The sequence below is a fragment of the Phoenix dactylifera genome, unplaced genomic scaffold (assembly GCF_009389715.1).
Source record: "Phoenix dactylifera cultivar Barhee BC4 unplaced genomic scaffold, palm_55x_up_171113_PBpolish2nd_filt_p 000913F, whole genome shotgun sequence".
NCBI lineage: Eukaryota > Viridiplantae > Streptophyta > Magnoliopsida > Arecales > Arecaceae > Phoenix > Phoenix dactylifera.
This window is the reverse complement of record NW_024068273.1, coordinates 162,297-185,541: the sequence shown is the minus strand read 5'-3', so window position 1 is coordinate 185,541 and position 23,245 is coordinate 162,297. Positions and strand designations below refer to the sequence as shown.

The window sequence follows — 23,245 nt, the reverse complement described above, 5'->3', positions numbered from 1 at the left end:
CTATCTCTTCTTGAGAGGGAGAGACAGGCTGCGAGTTCACTTCAAGACTCATGATATGTTGATAAAAGATGAAGGCATGCATGATCTTTTAGATGTCATTAATTTTGTGGAGTAGGCCTTTTGCAGGGCCTTTCAGGGAAGGTTAATTTGGTCATATAGAAGAAAAGCGAGCCGCGAATTCGGGCATGCATTTATGGGCTTTTCAACGGCCGGTCGCATGGTACCGCTGACTAGAATCAGTGGGCTGACGCGGCCGTTTTCCAGATTTTACCGTCGCCGCTCGCACAATTAGCGTGTGAGAGGCACGTGAGCTACAAAATAGATGCGGCAATATCCAAATTGAGATAATTCAAATCTACATGAAATGATGGATATACACTCTTTTTTTTGCTGCCAAATTCTAATATGCATGGGAAGCCCATTATAATTATGTTACAATTCTTCGATAAAATCTCTACCCCAACAATAATATATATATATATATATAGAATAAATTAAAAATAAAATAGTTTAACTTAACAAAAAATAATATCTATTTTACTTTATTTCCCATGCACCTATTTGCTTGGATTACAATAGTTGTTTGATGATTTTGGAAGAAGTCGTTACACCATTAATATTTAATAACAAGTATTTGAATAATCTATTATTTACTCTCATCATTTTGGTACAAAACTTGTTAGTTATTAATTTTTAATAAGAATAACAATTACTATTTGCTTTTTTTTTGTTTTTTAAAGGGAATAATACTTTTTAGAATTTAAAAATTTTCAACCAAAGTTACCTCCAGCTGCCCAGCATAAATTTTCATGCTTTGAAAAGTAATAATTTATATTAGAAAATATTTTAAATGCCCATATGCACACGCCAAAAGTAAGGCCGCAAATGTGTCGGGTTGCCCCATACCCTGATCAGACCCGACCCGTTTAGACCCAATCTGACCTATTTTGAAGGGCCCGTGGAGCCAGATCAGGTCCTAAAATTAGATTCGTTTTATTTTCTGGATTGGATCTAGGTTTACTGTATTCTGACCCAACCCGATCTCATCCATTTAAATTTAGATAATTTTAAATTTTCAAAATGCCCATTATGCACACGTCAAAAAAGCCGCAAATGTGTCGGGTTGCCCCGTGCTCCGATCGGACCCCGTCTGTTTAGATCCGACCCAACCCATTTTGGAGGACTCGTGAGCTAAGTCAGGTCCTAAAATTAGACTCTTTTTATTTTGGGTTGGGTCTAGGTTACTGAATTCAACCTGACCAGACCCATTTGAAATTTGGATAATTTTAATTTTTAATTCTACGACTCATCTGCCCTAACCAAATCTGTAAAATTATTTGATCCTACGGGCTGTAGCTTGTGGAGGTGCAAACAAGTTTTGAAGCCATGGATAGTTGCTTCGAATCAGACCCAATCCGATCCAATTTTTTTTGGGTTGAGTTACAGTTATATATAGATCCGATCCAACTAGAATAACCTATTGGATTAAAAATTATAGCGGTGGATCCGATCTGATCTTCTATTAGGTTGAATCTGGATACAAAATTAAAATCTAAATAAGAAATTGGTTTAGATTGCAGTCACTCGTAATTTGATTCAACTCGATCTATTTGCAACCATTGTCGAGAGTTCATGAGATGCATGATTGCATGTTTGAAAGTTTTATTACCAGCCGATCCTCATTTTTGACGGCAAATCTTCAAAGTTGCACCGATCATTTGGTAGCCTTGTGGCATCATGAATTTTTATTATAGGAATTATAATGCAGACAATAACATCATCCTCTTTTTATTATTAGCTATTAAATTCTTGTCATGACGATGTCCATCATAGCAATTTATTCTAATCTTAATTTCAAATCATATATTATGAGATAAGATAATAACCGTTATATTAAACAAATAGCAACAATTTGGGGCCAAAAGCGTCAATCCAGCATAGATCTGTTGGGGAGCACTGATCTGACGTAGAGATTTCGCCAGTTGAAGGAGAGTTCTATTTAATGGACGGTCCAGATCGACGGACTCCGTTGGAGAGTCAAAATTTAAAAAAAAAAACACCTGGGACCACCCTGCGTCCAGGCAAGTAGGAACACGTGGCAAATCATTGTCTCATTTCCCGCGCTTCCTTCCACCTCTCGGTGACTCCGAGAAAAGTCACCGCAATCATAGGGTTCCAGCGTCCTTGTCCCTTCCAGCCTTGCGTAACGCAGCCGGTCGGTGACGGAAAGCATGCGATCACCGCGAGAATCTATAGAGGCGCGCGTGAGGCCCGCATTGGCTCTCGCGCCGGAGAATACTGAGGAGTAATTCCGAGGGAAGTTCGAGGGCATTACGGGCAGAAGAAAAGAAACCGTGGACCCCGCTACCGGTGCCGATGCCATGGGATGAGTCCATGTGCATGATGGATGGCTATGACGATGGGGATGTCGTTGATGCCAAAGAGAATGAGAAGAAGAAGATTTGACTCTTTTTGGGAGCAGAGGAGAGAGAATAAAGATGGCGAATGATGGTAGCCTTTGATATTTGTACTCGTTCTCGGCTAGTGTAACCGGCAAAGACCGGTGGCTCCCAGGTTTCACATGAAACTCCTGAAGAGGTTCAATATTCTCATAAACTCCTTGCTTTTTGGGCTTGTGCTACTGTTGTCCGGCCTATGCTTTTTTTTTTTTTTTTTATTTACCAAGATGCTAATAAAATTATCATCATTGCTTAATTTTATGCTACCATTGAATATCATCTCTACGTATGGATAACCAATGGAAGTGAGATGAGTATTGGTTGCAAGGTGTATGGAGATAAACAAATATAATATGGCTAGGATGAAATTTTTAAATTATCTTAATGTAAAAATTACCTATAATTTTGTTATCACCTTGGGTGCCTAGTAACCGGTTTATAATAATGAGTATTTCTAAATTTTCTAATATTAGTTTTCGCATCCATTACTTCTTAACTTCGATGCTTTCAAATATGAAAGATCTGATTTATACTTATTTAAAATATATTTGAATCATTGGTGTAATAAAAAATAAAATTTAATGAAGTACATATTTTAACAACGTTATACTAATGCATATAGTTTTTAAACACTAATCTAATATAGTTTTTATTTAATCATTTGCTTTTTGCATAAATAAAGAATATATAGAGATTATACTTAAAAGACTATAGAAAATATTAAAAGAGAAGTTTTAGAATGATATTTAGTACCAAAAATGTTAAATGATATTAAAATACATTATAGATAAATGATATATAACGAAAGATTCGATATTAGCATTGTTTATGTAGATGCAATTTTTGAATGATTGATTATTTTATGAATAACCTATATAAGTCTAGCATATACTTGATCATACACTATTATATTAACTTACAAGATTATATATTTTTGCATCACCAAAGTATATCATTTAAAATATTATTTATTTATCAATCAGATCATAAATGTCGATGTATATTTCAAGGCTGCAGGTCAAAATAACCTTGATAATATATTCATGTTTTTGTGATGAAATGATGACTGTCATTCCCTAAATTAGGTAACGATTTTTTGCTTTATCAGAAAGAAGAAAAAAAAAAAGGAACCGGTTTTACAAGGGAATACGAGTGATTATGAGACAATAGGTGCTTATTTATAGTTTTGAAAACTGCTTGAGGGCTTATAAACAAAAGTCCTGTAAGCTGCAACCGCAACCTCCACTTGCGGGTCAAAAGGAGATACCAATCAAAATAAACGGGTGGAGGTATCAAAAGTTTAATCAAATCTAAAGGAACTTTGACGTCCGCAAGGACAACACTCAATCCGGGGGAAGAAGGAAACCAGAGGAAGGAAATGTTTTTTTTGAAAAAATTCCGAGGAAAAGAGGACAAGAGTCGCGGAGATGAAAGCAGTCCTTTTTTAGAGCTCGAAAGAAAACCGTAACCTAGATCTGGAGTTTCAAGCCAGAGAAGAGAAGAGACCGCCGGAGGAGTTCTTTCGAGCTGCTGCACCGAGGCCTCTTCTTGGGACTCGCAACCACGTAAGTCGATTCGATCGTCGGTTTCGAATTCCTTTTCGTTAGGGTTTTTCTGTTCCATTTCTCCCTGGTCTTCTTTGGCGACTTCTATTTCCGTTACATTCGAGGAATGGATCAGACTGAGGCCCGGGTCATCTGATTCGGCTCGGATGTTATGATCTAGGTGGCGATCGAGGGATTCTCGCGGTCGTTTGCGACGCTTCCGGTGGTGTCTGAATCCGTGAGGGTGTTTTACCTCATGAGAAGAGGAAACGATCGTGTTTTTTGGGGTGTACGAGAAGAAAGATCGTATCTTGAGCTCTTCTGAAGGTGCTCTGCTTGCTTGGTTTCCATTGCTGGGAAAAGGATAGCATTTTTATCTTCCTTCTTCTGATATTTTAGCTTTTTGTTCTGTTTTGTTTACCAGATTCTACTTTCATTGTCGGTAGTGGAAAGCAAAAGGAGAAGAAAAGAAAGCGTTAAAAAAGATTGGGTATTTAGGGGTATATCTGAGATCCGGTTATTGGTCCTTTTGGAGGTTTGGATAAAAATGGGATTCTTGAAGAGGGGGTGGAACCTATAGGATGTTGCAGGCCAGAGTTTATGCTGGTTTCCACTTCCCGTTGGTTATATTCTCTATCAGCCGATGTGTTTGAAGGCAGTCCTTCCTTGCTTTCAAGGGCCCATATAGAGTCTGCAAGGTTTGTTTGTTGTTATTCTTGCTAATTCTATAAGCCTATGTAACAAAATTTCCCTTTTTAGTCTACATAGATCACCTGCTCCCTCCCCTTGAGCAAAAAATGGTGCCTTCCGGCTCTCCGACTCCGGTTGGAGGAGCCCAGTCGGTCCCTCAATCTCTTCTGAGGTCAAACTCCGGCATGTTGGGCGGAGCCCAGTCTAATTCTATCCCTTCTCAGCAACCTTTCTCTTCCCTGGTTCTCCTCGAACCCACTTTAACAACAGCAACAACAATATGAGCTTGCTGGGTAACATTTCAACGTATCATCACTCCTTAACCATTCATTTGGAAATGGAGGGCCTGTTTCTGGTGGTGGGCTCTCCAACCCTTCTGTGAACCTCCAACAGCGAGGTAGTGTTGGAAGTGCAGTTGATATGCTAGGTTCTGCTGAGCCTGATCCTCTATCCCTTCACCTCTTCGTCTGGTCTGGGTCAGGGGCAGCACTTCCAGAATCCTTCTGGAAAACCAGCTTGTGCAGGATCAGTCACAGCCTCAGCAACTTGAGGGGATACAGAACTTCCAACAACAGTTCTCAATGCCTCACAGTCAGCAGCAAACACAGCTCCGGGGAGGCTGGGCAATGTGGCAGCATGGGTCCTGTCAAGTTGGAGCCACAGATGTGTCCTGATAATAATGGTCCACCACAGCAATTACAGTCATTGCGCAGTCTAGGTGCTATGAAAATGGAACCTCAACAGCTGCAGTCTGTAAGAAGCTTAGTTCTGTTAAACTGGAACACCAACATTCCGATTCATCATTGTTTCTGCAGCAGCAACAGCAGCAGCAGCAGCAACAGCAACAGCAGCAGCAGTTACTCCAAATGTCGAGGCAGCAGTCACCAGCTGCAGCTGCTCAAATTAATCTCTTACAGCAGCAGCGGATCATGCATCTGCAGCAGCAGCAGCAACAGCAGCAACAGCAGCAGCTTTTTAAGAACTTACCTCAGCAAAGAAACCAGCTGCAACAACAGCTTCAACAAGTCTTCCTTTGAGACCTCAAGTGAAACCATTATTGAGCCTGGAATGTGTGCACGGCGTTTGACTCATTATATGTATCATCAGCAGCATAGACCAGAAGTAAGCTTCTCTTATTGCTGGATGTATTTGACTATTTCAAGGCAAGCTGGCAGAAGAAGCACTATTTCTTTTTACACTCAACATTTGCTTTTCCCTCATGAAGGATAACAATATTGAGTTCTGGCGAAAATTTGTTAATGAATACTTTGCTCCCAATGCCAAGAAGAGGTGGTGTGTTCTCTCTATGGAAGTGGGCGTCAAACCACTGGTGTTTTTCCTCAGGTATGTCTAGATCTGATGAGAAGAATGAGCCAATTGTTCAAATGCATGCATGACTTGGGTTATGTTGGTGAAGTTTGGAGTCATGCTTTTTCCTTCTCCCTGCTTATGCTTGAGTTGTGGGCTGCCCTGCTTGATATTTTTGCATCCTTGCATTCAGTGAATGATAGCCTCTTTATTTTTTTGTGTTTGTGTATGTAATGAAGCATGTGTACCATGTTTTTCAGGATGTATGGCACTGTGAGATATGCAATCGTAAACCTGGTCGTGGTTTTGGTATGTACCATCCTGCATCATGAATTTCTATCTTGCCTGTGCATTGTGTTGAATTAAATATATGTTTTGATCTAATTTTATGTTTATCTCCTCATCAATAAAGAATTATGTTTTACACTGTTATATATACTGCATTGGAGAGCTGCTTTGTTTATGTCATCTTGCTGTTTCTCATATGCAATTTCAGAAACTACCGTTGAGGTTCTGCCAAGACTATTCCAAATTAAATATGCTAGTGGTACTTTAGAGGAACTTTTATACGTTGACATGCCCCGTGAGTATCAGAATGCATCAGGCCAGATTGTCTTGGATTATGCTAAAGCATTCAAGAGAGTGTATTTGAGCAATTACGTGTGGTACGTGAAGGTCAGCTGAGGATTGTTTTCTCCCCTGATCTAAAGGTAAAATTTACTGAAGACGATTTCTGTTGCGTTCTAGAAGACATCTTGTTTTGTTGCATCTCTTTGGGAATACTCAGTAGCTCTTTTTTTTTTTTTCTAGATTTGTTCCTGGGAATTCTGTGCTAGGCGTCATGAGGAGCTTATTCCTCGGAGGTTGTTAATACCCCAGGTATTAATTGATGCTTTTGTCACTTAAAACGTTATCTTTTGCTGGCTTTTGGTTTAATTTCAGCCTTTCTAGGTCTGAGGTAATTGATTCTTCTCTTCAGGTTAGTCAACTTGGAGCTGCATTGCAGAGATATCAGAATGCTGCGCAAAATGCATCATCTGGCTTATCTACCCAAGACTTGCAAAATACTTGTAATTTGTAAGTCCATCTTTTCTATAGCATATTAAGTGTGTGCCATTTATGTCAAATTCTTTGTTTTCTTGGTTTTAAATTGCCTGAATCTATTTGATTGTGCTTGAGTATTTCTTTGGTTGCTTTGTACATGGTCATATGCATGTCTATAGTGTACAACTGTACATGCATATTTGGAAATGTTGACAAGTTAAGAACCTTTTCATTTTGGTGGACCTAGCTTTGTTCAAATGTCACGTTAAGAACTTGGAGCTTTAGTCTTTTGTTAATTGCTTATATGCGTAAATGTACACACATGTAAATTTATCTTGGAATATACAGATGTATAAATATGTAACTATAACTATCTAGTTGGTACACATAATGCAGTTGCAGGATGTATTGATACATCATAATTATAATCATCTACCCTTCCTCGAACTATTTGGGGTCAGCTTTATGGATCCTCATTTACCAAGTATTCCTGTGTACGACCACCTCTGATTATTGCAAGTTTTCCCAAATCCTTCTTCACAACCTCTATCCATGTTAATTTAGGTCTTCCTCTTCTTTCTTATGACGTTCAATATAAACTAAAAGTATCTCTCCTTTTCAGAATCGCCTAAGATCTTTGTTATGTATGTCTTTACCATTTCATTCGATTTTCTACCATATTTTCCTTAATTTATGCAACTCGTATAGCTTTCTAATTTATTCATTTCTTAATGTTTTTTCTAGTTTTAGGCCATGTTGGTAGAGCTTTTGGTGGCCAGAAGGCACTTTCTGACCCTCCAAAAGTACTTTTGGATGGAATAGAGGTGTTTGGTAAAAAAATCGGAAAGCTGTTTTAGCTTTGTCAGAAAGTTAAAACAGCTTCTTGGGAGAAGCTCCAAAATGGAGCTTTTTCGAAAAAAACACTTTTAGCATGCGTTGGAAAGCTGCTTTGATTTATAAAAATTTTTCTTTTTGCATCAAAATACTCATGATAAAATATTATAATTACAAAAATATCCCAACAAAGGAAACAAGGAACCCAAAAATTAGTTCCTACAATACTATATTAATAAAATATTAATATATAATGGTAACAATTATAATATTTATATCTTTATTATTGTATTATACTATAAATATAATATTATATGTATTATATCATAATACATTGATATGTTATGTTATATAATATCAAATTATGTTATATTATTATGCTATAGTATGCAATATTATATTACTGTATTATAATATAATATAATATTATATTATAGTAATATTATACTATATCATATATTTATGTATTAATACATATTATATTTTATTATGCTTTGTTGTATAATATTATGAAATGTCCTTTTAGTCATTTTGTCATACCAAAAGTACTTTCTCAGTTTGTTTAGCAAATATATATTAAAGTTCCACATTACTTTAGAAATGTAGTTACCAAACAACAATTAGCTTTTTGTAAAAGCTCTACTTCCGAAAGCTCTGTCAAACGGGGCCTTACAATACCTCCATTTTAACCTTCTCAATTTTGCTACATTTAATTTGTTTTCTTGTACTTTATTGTTTAGCGCTCAGAGCCATGCAAAATTTCCGGCCTTAATGTTATTCTATATTTTTACCCTTAAGTCGTGTGGGTATGTGCATGTCACATAATATTTCAGATGAACCTCTCTACTTCATCCAACCAATTCTAATTGTATCGCACATATCTACAACTATCTTTGATTATTTTTGTATAATTGGTTTTAAAACAAAATCGGTCACTCTGTGTTGTCTCATTATTGATAAATAATACTATGATGTATTTATAACATGTTACTTATAATAAGGGCAGCCCAGAGTCTCATGCACCCTCATTGTGGGGTTTGGGGAGGTAAGATATACACATCATTGCGTGCATGCGAAGAGGCTGTTCTGTGTTTTGAATCTATGACTTCCAGGTCATGGAGCAACCTTACCTTTTGGCCAAGGCTCATCCTCAAATAGGTAATATAATATGATACGGTATTGATAAGAGATAATATAACATGTTGAGTTATCTTGAAATAGATGTAATGATCAATGATAATATAATATGTGAACTTGCATGCAAATATATGACATCTTAATTACTGAAGTATGCTATATATCCATGTATTTAATTTTTCTGTTTGTTGATCGTTTATGTATTCTAGACCATCCTGGTGTGAGTTAAATACTCAAACAGAACGTAGGATTTGGATGGTACTATTTGAGCAGTTCTTTATTACTTGGATGGTATATTGAACTATTGTCATTATTGTGCTTTTCGTTTTATAGACAATGCATACATGAAAACTTTAAATATATAGTACATACTAGTAGTTGTTAGGAACAACACTAGAACTGTAAGAGTAAATATAAGAAAAAGAAAAGCTATGGAGGACCAATCATGTTCACCCTGTAAAAATGAGAACATAGGAGTTTGCATGGTATAGATTGTTTGTTTACGGTAAAGCGTAAAACAAGCTATATCAAAATCAGATATTGAAAGAATATGCCTCTTGGAGATTCCTTTCATGGTTGAAAGGGAGGGTACTTTGGAAGAAAATTGACAGAAAAAATGGCATGGGTTTATAGGCATAAAAAGACATGCATTGTATATGACATACATACCAAGATATAAATTTAGGCTTATCATACTTGTGGTGGTTAGGCATTGGCATTGCAATATGCTAGCGCACACACCAACACAGAAAGATACAGAAGTCCTGTGTAATGAATGGAAATAGCTAGACAGTTAATTAAATTGATCTTTGGAATTTCAGGCCATGAAGTATCTTATATGCATGCTCATTATTGTCCAACATGTCCTCCGTTGGCATTTTCGAATAACTCGTCATACAACACCCAAACAACTTTTTATATGCATTAACACCACCAGACATACTCAAGTTTCATGTCAAAAAATACATGGGACGTGTAACAGGTTCCCCGCCCCCACCCCCTCCTCCAAAAAAAAAAAAGAAACACATTGTAAGTTTATAGCCTACATTTGATACCATAGGAAGCTCATGTACTAGTAATAGGAAAGTCCTGTTGGTACGTATTAGCTTAAATTAAAATGAACCATTCAATATCAAGCCGTTTATTTTTTTGTTTTACCAAGCTGCTCCTTAGGTTTCTAACATTGTTTTTAAAAATGGAATAGTCAACCCCTAGTGTTTGCTTTAAATGGAGTTCCCACCGGGGTCCCCAGAATGGCTTGATTGGTGCCTTGTATCGTGTCCATGTAGGCCTGCTTTCTCGAGTCTATAATTGGGTTTTGCGGGGTAGGACCTTGCTCCCTAGCCACTTTTCTTGACTTAGCTAGAGATAGGCATTTGAAGGAATGGTAAGGTCATATGATGGCTGAAGAATGTCGGGGAAAACATGGAGAAAATAAGGGCTTAAAATTTTCTTTGTAGGGCCTTTTCTTTCTAATAGGTATTGTATTGCAAGAAAGGTATGGACAAAATTCTTAGTTTTTTGAAATTTTCTTTTATTGACTTCACTTTCACCCTTTTCTTATGATCCAAATGATGCCTTAGGATGCAAGATGGTTTGTGAGCGTGGTCCGCAGTACTGGAACTGGTCCCTGTGCCGGTAGGCTGGCAGTATGGTACGGTATTTTATGTGCCATGCTGTTTCAGCAAATATCGACAAAAAAAAACCAGAAGGGAGGGGGAGGGGGAGGAGAGAGAGGAAAAGAGGGAGGGAGGGTGGGAGAGGGCAGTGGAGATAAGAGGGAGGTGGGGAAGGGAGGGGAGAGAGAAGGAAAGAGAGAAAAAGAGGGAGGAAGAGGAGAGCGAGAGGAATGGAGGGGGAGAGAGGGAGAGGGTGGTGGAGATTGAGAGAGGCAGAGGGAGGGGGGAGAGATGACTTTCGAAGCCCTCTCTCCTCCATGGCTTCGAAACTAGGTTGGAGCCTCCGATTTGAAATGAAACAAGGGCTCCGTGCCTTTTTTATTTTTTTTCGAAATTTTTTAAGTGAAACAAAAACCCTCTCCCCCTCTCTCCACCTCTTTCGGTCTCCGTTATCCTCTCCCTCTCCTTCTTCATCTCCCCCCTCCCTCCCTCCTTGTCTCTCTTTTCCTCGCTTTCCTTCTTCCTCTCTCCTTCCCTTGCCGGTTTCTCAAACTGAGGGGTGGAATTGTGCCAATCGGCCCCCGGTAGGGTACGACATGCCTCGTATCGTCCAATTCGAGATGGTACGACCAGGGTCTGCGGTACCGATGGTACCGGTGAAGATCGGTTTCGTGGTACCGGTACCGCGTGACCGAACCGATCGAGATAGGAAAAACAAAACAAAAAAATGCCTCGGATGCGGCGAACTCGCGCGCTCGTTGCGGCGTCCGCGTTACCCACAGAGTCGGCAGCAATTAAAGCTCACGCGGGGCCAGCCCGCGGGGAACCGCTGTGCGGGTGCGGTTCTCTGCGCGATGGAAACGCAAGGCGGGGCGCGAGCCGGGCTCGCGGGTTCGCCCACTCGGGCCCGTTTCCCCACTCGCCCCCGCATGCGGGGGTTTTTTTTCCCCCCTTTGTTTTTTTCCTCCTTCTTCTCCCCAAACCCTCCTTCCCCTCTCTCCACTCTTCTCTCTTTGTCTGGCTCCCCCCGTCTCCTAGTGAGCCAAGCGAAGGAAGATGAGGCCCTCTCGCAAGCAAGGAAGAGAGGTCCTCCTTTTTCCGTACGTTGCCTTTCTTCTTCTATTAACTTTCTTTTCTTCTTCGTCTTCTTCTCTTCTTTCTTCCTCTTCCTCCTCCTCTTCTTCCTCGCTTCTACCGGTGCCGGTCGCACCGGTTTCGGTTCGGTACCGGTTTTCATAGCCGAACCCATATCGGTAGCTGTCGGCACCGGTTCGGTACAGCCGGAACCGACCAGTTTCGGTCGGTTCGGCAGACCTTGGGTACGACGTACGTTGGCTAAGAACTGTTGCTTGATCCAATCTGGATCTTATTCATACCTTAAGTTCAATCATGCGTTGGGTTTTTGGTGACTATAACCATCAAGTCATATTCCATGTATTTGGGGTTGGCTTTATGAGTCCTCCATAAAGGAATACTATTTAGGGACTCCTATGTAGTTATTTTAAGCTTTTCGATGTATTTTCTCGTAACTTCCATTCATATTATTTTAGGCTTTCCCCTCCTACATCCTGCCAAACAAATTACAGCTCCTCTTGTCGCTAGAGTCTCGTTTGATCTTCATTGCACGTGGCCATACCATATTAGTCAATTTTCCATCATCTTGTCCTTAGTTTGTGCAACTCAAACAATTCCTCTAATGTATTCATTCGTTATCTTTTCTAGTTTTAACACATCCATAAAGTCTCATTTTTGCTACGGTCATTGTTTTTTTAAAATTCTTTTATCGTCCGCTAGTTTTATCCTTGCAATATCGTAGGTAAGGTATGTCGTTTGATACCAAACACCATAATGGTGCCATCCTATTATAGTGTCGGTATGGGAGGTGGTTCGGCATACCGAACACTTGGTATGCCTCCTGTACCACGTACCAGTACCGACCGATACGATAAACATTGATTGTAGGCTTTGTTATAAAATTTCCATTTAACTTCCCAAGCTAATATGTTGATCTCATAAATTTCCATTAAGTTGCCAAAGCCAATACCTAGAAGCACCTCTCCAACCTAAATATGTCTATCCCATTACACATATTTCATCTCTCTCTATTATATTGTATAATAGATTTCCAAATAAGGAAAACCGATCACTTTCTGGTGTCTCTTGTTCCATCAATCTTCTCTCTCTCTCTCTCTCTCTCTCTCTCTCTCTCTGTGATTAAAATTGCATTCTTGTACACTTTGTCTTTGCCTCTGCTGATTTTTTCAGCCCTTATTCTTTTTAAGTTTTCTTTTATGAATCCGATTTAACATCTAATCTACTAGTTTTCTCATCAACCAATACTATATCATCTATGAATAGCCTTCAAGATGGTGTGTCTTCCTGCATATTACCACAAACTGAGATGGACTCTAGTCAGAAGTCAGGTACGGATCTTGTAGAATAGCATCGATCTGATTGGACCTGGACAGGTTCAATTAGACCTTGTCAAAACAAGTACAAGAATTAGGTCTGGCCTGTCAAACATAAAACTCCTCCAGAGGTGACTCAAGAAGGGAGAGTCCAGACCCACAAGTTTCAAGTTGGGCGTAGGCCCTAATCTTAAAACCTATGCTGGTTTCAGGTTGGATTTCTGACAAGCTGGACCTAAATATTGACGTGACCACTTGCATTGCCTAGCTGCACTCTGATATTAATTGGGGTGAAAGAATAATTGATGTATTTTTCTGGGATGTTGTACCAATTGCATTGTAGTAAAATGCAATATTGAAGCATCATTTTTCCAACATTAGGCAGAGTGGGCAAGGTTGCACTTGTTCTAGGTTGAAATGCCATTGTTTTGCATGGGGAACATTAGCTGACTGTTCAGGGCAAATCTTTGGGTCATGGGGTTGGTTTCCGGAATCATGCTGCATTTTGTGTTATAGATGAAGAAAGTTGTTAAATTTTCTTTTCTAATTGCAGCATCGTGGCTGTTGCTGAAATTAGGGACGTGATTAGCTAGAAAAACACTTACAGGATGCAAGGGGCTTCCTACATGGTAGGTGGGTTTGATAGAACAAAGAGAGATGCCATGGGTAGCCGTTGAAATTTGGAATATGTAAAACTGCTTATTAGATGTTTCTAGAAGTGGATTATTAGCCTAGTGTGTTTGTGGAAGCGAAATATTATGTTCCTGCGGAGTTAAAGAGTGCTCATGGAACATTGATAACTAAGGCGATGAAGACATAAGTAGTGATGAAAAAATGTGGAAGCAACTGCTTGGCAAGATTATTGAAAGCTGAATACCAATGGTCATGTGACTGGGGAGAAACAGGGCCTTAAACTTCGTGTTAAAGGAGTTGGATATAAGATCAAGGGTGTGCAGCTGCAAAGATTATGGATGGCTTAGCTGCGAGCAAATGGAGGTCTTAAGCAGCCAAAGTTGACAAAGACGGATAAGTCATGGGTTGATGTGACTTCAAGATGGCCATGGGGTATGTTTATGAAACTGTGCCATGGCTAGACAATATTAAGCCTTGACTTTCCAAAATTTGCTGGAAGTCAACAAACTTTAAAAGGTTGGGGTTTATTGCAGTATTTGGCTAAGAGTGTCAGGTGCAAGTATGTCTCCAAGAGTTGGATCTTCTAGCATGTAAGAAATTTCATTCTTTAGACCTATATCCAAGTGTGATACCTAGTAGTCTCAGGTGTAGTTGCTTGGTGTTAAACCAAATGGTCTGGTAATGTGAAGGTCTAGCTAGAATGGTTTGTTTGCAGCTTGTTTGCTATATAGGTGAGTCCCTCCTATATTTATGAAGCTTATTCTTTCAACAAGAAGTTTTCCCGATAAGGGACTTCTGCTAGTATTTGTGTTGACTTACCAAGAAAATTACAATTAAAAAAGATATTTTTACATGCTTGTAAGATCCCTTGCACTAGAACGCTTATTCTTTCCACAAAAAAATGCTATTGTTTCTATATTTGGATATCATTTTGCAAGTTTCTGCACATTGAATTACTTCTCTCTCCTTTTTTTTAAAAATAATCTCTTTATATTCTTGTGATGATAATTAATTGGGCATGCTAAATGGCAAGCAACATTTTGAAAAAATATATTTTAAATATTTTTTATTTGAATAAGCAAAACTTAGCTGAGAATTTTCTGGAATTGCTCGACAGATTTGTGGCATCTGCTCGCCAGTTGGCTAAAGCTTTGGAGGTACCGCTAGTAAATGATTTAGGATATACCAAAAGATATGTTCGCTGTCTTCAGGTAGGCTGCTGTCTGATACTACATTTTCTTCATAACATGGTAACAGGCTTCACCTGTTCATCTGAATTCTTGATTTTGTACATGCAATGATTGATGCTTGGATTAGCTATATTTGGGTATTGGAATCTTCTCTATTCTTAGTTCAATAATATGTATTTGAAATTATGCTATGAGATCACAAATGACTTGCCTCCACGAGCTAAATCTTGATGTCTAGAGACATATTTGTAATCACAAAAAATTCCATTAAAAAAGCTGAATAATATCAGAACTAATATGAGAACAAGGTGGGAAATGGTTATGAGACAGTTTGGATCTGTGGATTCCAAAGTTCAGTCCGAAGGGTCTGGAGAGGAGGGAAGAACCGTTAGAACATGGAAGATACAAGCATTGTCTGTTTTAAGTTATTTTCCAGTTTATTGAATTAATCCTTGGTTAGGTATGGAACAAACAAGTCTCCATTCGGCATGCAGCCATATCAATTTATATACATGTTTCGTTATCTGCTGAGTACGGCAACCAAAAACACACACCCAACTGCCTTTGCAAGCTTCAAGTTGAATCATCAGTTTTCCTTGGGCATGAAACTAAACAAAAGGTAGACAAAATTGTTATGCTAGTATATATGGGAGGTGAACCATCCATGCAGAAACTTCTGTGCGCGCGTGCGTGCGAAAAATTTATTTCTGCCTGGGCCAATTACAAGTTGGAGGCAGAGAACTGGCTTCTGTTAGGTTAGAATTAGGCATGTTGTTCTGCTATGTTCATTGTCATCGCCAAGTTTTTAGGTGCATTTAAAAATGCTCCAACTTTAATGTACAGTTATGTTCAAGGTGCTTAGTTTTAAAATGAACACTGCCACCAAGCTGAAAAAAGTTTCTATACTAAGATCATTATTTGAATTGGTTCAGTTTTGCTTGGATAACTTGTAAATGAAGTTGAAGAAGTTTGTAATTCTGTGATCACCACATGTGAGCATTACATTGTAATATTGTGATATCAGGATATATACACTGAAGTTACACTTGGGCCAGAATATGTTTGATTAATATCCACGGAGAAATCTGCTGCCTAGGGAAGATAACAAGCGAATGCACTCTTTATGATACCTTTGAACTTTTATCAAATCTTTCCACTTACGTAATGGAAAAAATTAACAAACAGTTAAAAGAGGTAGGAACAAAGTGGAACCAAGGAAAAATAACCATGGTTTTTTCTGGGATCTGTTGTTTCGCTGATCATACAAAATTATACCAGGAAAAATTCCTAGTCTGGTCCGACTCTTGAGAATAAGGTTATTCCTGCAAACTATGCTTTTTCATATGGAAACACTGACCTATCCAATAATGATTTAAATGATATCCAAGGATTACTTGTGGCTTAAGCTAATAATTATGTAATTAAGTTCCTTTTTTCCAGAGCCAATGCTCTTAGTCCAACGCACCCCCATCCCCTTGATATATAATCTTTCAAAATTGATATCTTGAATCATACATAAGAATGATCCCAAGACTGCAAGTCAGAAGGATATTTCCAAAATAAACAAATAAATGTGTTTTTTATTCAACGTCCTAAAGTCTCCAAAAGATCTATTCATATAATATTTTTTCATGGCTGCTACCATATGGTGAACTATCTTTTCACTTCAGAGGGTCCCTGAAAAAGCTTTTAGCAAAAATAAAATTAGATCCATCTTCAGTTTGGTGCAACATGGCATCAGTCGCATCCTCATCTTCTATCTCAAGTTAATCTCAGGTATGTTCCTGCATAGCTGCCAACCATAGAATAAGAAAGCAATGTGGAACAAAATCACCCGTCGTTCTCATGGAAGACATTCATGACATTGACCTTGAAAAGCTTTTAGCCAAAATAAAGTTTGGACCATTGCTAGTTTGGTGCAACATGGCTCCAATCTCATCCGCATCTTCTATCTCAAGTTAATCTTTGGTATGCTCCTGTGTACCCTCCAACCTTAGAAAAGGAAGGCAATGCAGAATAGAAATCACCTGTCGAACTCACAGTAGACATTCATGAGCTCTGTAGTTGATCCTGAAACGCTTTTGGCAAAAATAAAATTAGAACCATCTCCTGTTTGGTACAACATGACAACAATCTCATCCGCATCTTCTATCTCAAAGTTAATCTCAGGTATGCTTCTGTGTACCCTCCGACCATAAATTAGGAAAGCAGAGTGGAATAAATAATACCTATCGCATTTGTGGAAGACATTCACGAGCATCTGTAGTTGATCCTGGAAAATACATGTTTTTATCCTGACCTTTGACCTTTGACCTTCAGATTGTAGCAGGTCTGACTGGTCAGCCGGTTTGTTATCCTCTTGCCTGGATCCATCATTCATGGTGGTTTATGGGTGCGTGGCAGAGGATGAGCCAAGGAGGGCAGGACTCCTGCTGCATGGGTTCAGTGGGAAGATGGGATGATGAAAAGAATAAAGTGAAAGGAGAAAGAAAAAGAACAAGTAAGATAAAGAAAATAGCATTGATGATTTTATCTGAAAATGGTTGTATGGGTTTGGGTACTTCTCATGCAAAACTTTTTTTTTTTTTTTTTTGGAGGTGGGGCTGGGGCAAAAAATTAATTTTTTTGGTTCCCATGTAGTTGACAGTTCCCTGGGAATGCTCAATTCCCATGAATTACGTTGGAATTTCAGTGCACCCAAACTGGGCCTAGGCTCTTGGTCCAAACTATGATATGTGGCAATTATTTGATTTTGTAATTTTGTTTTGTAATGAGTATATTGCAAGATTTTGATCATGCCAAAGAGCCTATCCTAGTACTGAATTTAGTGTGGGTTGAACCCTCTAATCAGTGTTGACTCCAGTAGCTGCCTGTTCATGCATTAGCAGAAATGCCTAAGCACTTATTGCCTATCTACTTCCCTGTCCCTAATATCAATATGTAAATCTTGATTCGACGCTATAATAATCTTTTAATGAGTCACGATGTGGTTTAGCATTTATAAATTAATCTTCATTTTTATGCTATAATGTCAATCTAATTTTAAATAAGTGAAAGCACGTCTTCATTATTTCTTTCTCTTATCATCATAAGTTAATACGTTATCTTTATGTTTAATAAGGAAAACTGTAAATATTTTCTTCTCTTTTTTCCTGGTTTGCAAGCTTACCGCATGTGTACCCCAAAAAAATAGTGTTCTTAAAGGAAAGTGTAGCAGCATATTCAATCATGCAAATTAGTCCTGGATGGGAAATATCCTTGGGATATAATAGGATAAAAGCTTGGTTTGGATAAGATGTTATCCTATCGTAGTGGTTGCGTCATAACATCAATGCTTTGCCAACACTAGGATTACTTCTTCATTAAAAGACAAAAATGATCTTTCTTACCCTTATGAAGTGGTTAATGAGGGTAATTTTTGGTTGTTTCAAAAGTTGAGTGGGTAAGTGGGATACAAAAGCCTGGATAGTCCAGTTTCCATTGGTTGGGTGGAACCATGGTACAAGGTCATCTCAGCGATGACTGAATTTTCTAGGATTTGCTTATCCGTGTACCATATATGGATGCTTGTCCAGATAGAGGTGTCATCCAGCCATTTTTGGCGCCTTTCCAATTTCCAAAACTGGTTTGTGACTATGTTTTTTGGTAGTCTTGTATACCTCCATCCGCTGATCTATATCTGATGTTGGCATGGTGAGGTAGGCATTCCATCGCAGCCATGTATAGGTGTGAACGGTAAACACAACCTTTGTTCAAGAATGTTTTCACACTAAAGTTACATGAAGTCAGACATGCATGAAAGAATTGTAGGTGAACTGTAAGCCTTATGCCTTATTTTCTGCAGTTACCAAGATGAGATTTAGTATTTCTGGTAGTCATGCATAATGCTTACTACTGTCCACTATCGCTGGTCTAATATCCAAAGTCTAGGCTTGTGGTTTACTGCATTCTTTTTGATCTGTTATATTTTTATGTGTTTGTTTTATCAATGAAGGATCTTCATAGCTTATAGCTCATGCCTGGAGGCTTTCTATTTTATTGGATCTATTTTTATTGAATACAAAGAAGTTGTAATAATTTTCAAATTCCAGAAACCTGTAAATCAAATCGATCTATCAAAATGCCAGTTTAATGTTTGTGACGTGCATCTCTGAGATAGTTTGAAGGATTCACGAGTGGGGAAGGATTGTTGCAGAAACACCTAAAATGAGTAAAAAAAAAAAAAGCTCATGCATGGGTTGGCTTATTTTTAACTAGTCCTTGTGATTAACCCAATATTTCCCTTCTAGGGTATCATGGCCTTATCTGCGGCTTCTGGGGTGGAAAAAAAATGTATTCTAAAATATTTTGTTTGCCCAACTTTGTCCAGATCCTCTTGAAGTTCTGTAAATGTTTATAATCACTTGTAGGAAATTCCTTTGATTTATGTCAACTTTGTTACGAGCTTCTATGGGATAATTTTTGAACGCCATCATGTGTTCTTATCAGATGCCCTCTCTCTTCAATATAACCTGAGCTTTTTATCAAGGTGGCTGACAAAGGAAACACAATTATAAGCAAAGAACACCTAATGCTTAAAACCAGCATCTTAATAAATGGCCTGGATTAGCTTTTATGTTTTTGTCTATATGAGCTAAATATGGTTGATGAATCACCTTTAGCATCATTATTTTCTTTTTAGTCACTGATATTTGCAGCATATACGTGATCTACTGCTTTGGGAGAGAGGATGCCTTTCTTCTTGTTGGCTGACTAGAAAAAGTGCATCTGGCCAGCGACCAAACAGGATCGTTTACTAGGACAGGAAAAAAAAAAACTAGTGTTTAGATACTTTGTTCTGCATCATGCCTTCGCTGTCCTATTTATCCTTATTGCACTTTTTCTCTTGAACAAAGCAAGATTTGTTTTGGAACTAAGAAATTCACTTTTGCTAAACGATCCTTATGCAGATATCAGAGGTGGTAAATAGTATGAAGGATCTGATTGACTATAGCAGAGAAACAGCGAGAGGACCTATGGGTAAATTCTGCTATTCTTTATAAAAACTTCTCTGCAAGTTATCAGTGCAAGAAAATGTTTACCATCCGTTTTCTGCTATTTTTTCTGCTCTGGTAGCTCCTGTGAGTTGATGTACACTTTAAATATGTTATTAATTAAGTAAAATATGCTTAACATTGGTGGTCTGATATTTTAGATCAAAGAAAAAGCTTCTCAAAATGCAACTTTTAGTTAGTCCTCAGTCTAATGAGAAGTTTTACAATGTTCAGAGGTCTCTAATTCTAAAAATCATGTTTTTATCCTTTTCAATAATTTGAAATTTTTGAATTTTTAGAGTTCAGATTATGAAACTATTTGATTGCTAGAAGAAGAGGGTTTAACATGGAAAATTTTAAAGGAGAGATGGTAATTTGGAAAATTCTATACAAAGTAAAAGTTTCCCTTGTTTTTTGATTTCAGAGTTTTCTGTGAAATGCCACTCTTTCTTTCTTTTGTTATTTCTTTTTTTTGTTGGGGTTGGGGGGCGATGGAGTGGAGGTTGTGGTGGTGATCACTTGTCAAAGTTTCATTTCATCTGTATTTTTTCTTCTTTTTTATTTTATTTTCTTCTGGGTTCACACGCGTCTTTACATTTTGTTCAGATAGCCTGATCAATTTCCCTCGAAGGACTACTGTTTCTTCAAACCTCCATTCTCAACTGGCACAGCAATGTGAGGAGCAGCAAAACATTGCCCAGAACTCGAACCACAATGATCAGACTGCTACTCATGCAACGGGTGTGCAACTTTCTTCTGCTAGCAATGGTGTTGTGAGTGCAAATAATTCCCTTAATGCTCCGCCATCCACCGGTGCTACGTCTGCCATAGCTGGGCTCCTCCACCAAAACTCAGTGAACTCCAGGCAAGAAAACCAGGTGAGCAGCGTGACCAGCCCCTATGGTGGTGGGAACAGTGTTCAAATACCATCGGCTAGTTCTTCCAATTCACTGCCACCTTCCCAGCCCAATCCTTCATCTCCATTCCCCTCACCAACACCATCCACATCAAACAACAATACAACCCCAACCTCTCATAACACCACCCTTATGAGCTCAGCTAATTCACCTGCAAATATGTCTACAATCCAGCAGCCGTCAACACAGTCGCATGAAGCTGATCCAACAGAGTCGCAGAGTTCGATGCGGCAGATCTTGCAAGAGATGATGATTCCCTCTCAGCTAAATGGTGTCAATACCCTGGGAAATGAGATGAAGGGAATTAATGGTATGACACCAGCTCTGAATGGAGGCAACTACTTGGTAGGAAATGGCATGGCAAACAGTTCAGGCGTCAGTGGCATGGGGTTTGGGAGTTTGGGAGGGATTGGTCCATCGGCAACGCAGAGTGGGTTAAGGGCCGCAATGGTAAACAATGCCATGAGCATGAATGGGAGGGTTGGAGTGAATCATATGCCACAAGATCCAACAGCTGTGAACCACCAGCAGCAGCAGGATATGGGAAGCAGGCTGTTGGGTGGGCTTGGACCGGTCAACAGCTTTAATAATCTTCAGTTTGATTGGAACTAGGGAACCTCACTTGGCTTAATTACATGATCCAAAGTGTGAGAGGATTGCGAGCAGATTCTTGCAAGTATGAGTTAAACCTAAGCTCAACTTGGGAAAGCCCTTTCTGTACTAATCTCTGACGAAGAATGGATGTCTAATTAGCTTCTTTCATATAATCCTGGCCTCTTTGTTCTCCTTGTAAATCGGCAGAGTTCTGACTTGGATGCAAAGGTCTCTTCTTTATGTCATGCTTCAACGATAAATTCTTTTAGAGGCACATAACCAATGGGAGGAGTGTATTTATAACAGAGGTGAGAGAGAGGAGGAAAGCACAATCTCCCTGGTAGTTCTTGATGCTATTTCATTACAGTTGGAAGGGGCGATCTAAGCATGAGCTTGACCTCAGTTCTCTGGAGGAGATGTATCTTATTGTCCAAGAAATTTGTAAGCCGAATTTCCTTTTGTCTGTTTCTTTTTTCCTTATAATTTTTTTCTCTTGCAGTGTGAAAGAAATCATGATTTCAAAGGTCCAAGTGCATGTGAATTGTGGTGATTCTGTTTCCCTCAACCAGTGTGATTGGTTGGCTGACCATTTTGGCATATAGAATGTTTTCTATAACGGAGGTTAGAGTGGGGGAAAGCATGCATAGCTTGCGAGTTCTCTTTGGTGCAATGCCCTCGGGCTTATCCGACTGTAACTCATCTGGACATTTTGTTAGTTTTTGATGCTGTTTTACTATGGTTGAAGGGGTGGTCCAAGCTTTCCATCTTGGGTGGGAGCTCTGTGAAAGAGTTTTACCAATCATCCTAGAAATTTGTTATGAAATTTGCTTGGCAGCCTTTATTTTCCTTGTTTCTTTTAGGTTTTCTCATTTGGAAGAAATCTTGATTGCAGAGGTCAAAGTGCTGTGAATCTGAATGTTTTCTTCATCCAACGCTATGGCTTGGCACAGTATTTCTCTCTCTCTCTCTCTCTCTCTCTCTCTCTCTTTTGGCATACCAATGTACTGGTCACCAATTGAACAAGATGACAAGCCATAGTGCCTACCAACTTGGTTTAAAATTAATCGAACCTGTTCAACCCAATGAATTAGGGTGGGCTGTGGTTTAGATAGCATGATAAAGGTTGGATAGGGTTAAGGTCGGATGGGAAAGCACCAGAAAGTTCTCTCTATTATCATGTTCGGTTGAGAAAGTAGAAGCAATTGTAATTTCAAACTTGGACTTTGGGCACTAGAAAAAGTGGATCTTAGGATGGTGATATTTCAAACTTTGCTAGTGATTTGGACTCCTGCATAGCTTATTTACATACTATTATAGCATAGAAGCCGCCTTCTCAAATCTCTTATACACTAGTTTGTTCCACAAGTCTTTAGAAGAAAAGGAAAAGGAAAAAATGGTCCTTCCACCAAAATTGAACGATCAATATTCTTCAAGTACTGCCATGAGTATCTCCTACCAAAATTGATTTCTTTAATTGTATTTGTATCCATGACGTATGATACTTGCGGTTTAGCGAAAAATAGAAAAATCAAACTTGTTGAACATTCCGAGATGATTCGTTGAGCAAAGACCAACGACTTGTTGAACAGTGCCTAAAATTCTACAAGCACCGGCACGGGAAAATCTCTCCAACGACTCTTCTTTCCCCGTTCCCTATCTTCTTGTACTCATCTTTGGAAAACTCGATCGAGCACGCCATCGATGACTAATTCAATAGTGCAGCAGCCGTCCACACCGTCGCTGACGAATTCAATAGTGCAGTTGGCTCCCAAGTACTAGTCAGTGCGTCTATAATTCAATTCATTTTGAAGATTGGAAGCTATCTCGATACACAT

At 38.8% G+C, this 23,245-nt stretch overlaps 1 pseudogene; it reads left to right on the top strand.

Annotated features, from left to right (window-relative positions):
• Positions 1 to 4,599: 4,599 nt before the first annotated feature.
• LOC120107589 lies at positions 4,600 to 22,197 on the top strand (annotated as a pseudogene).
• Positions 22,198 to 23,245: the final 1,048 nt, after the last annotated feature.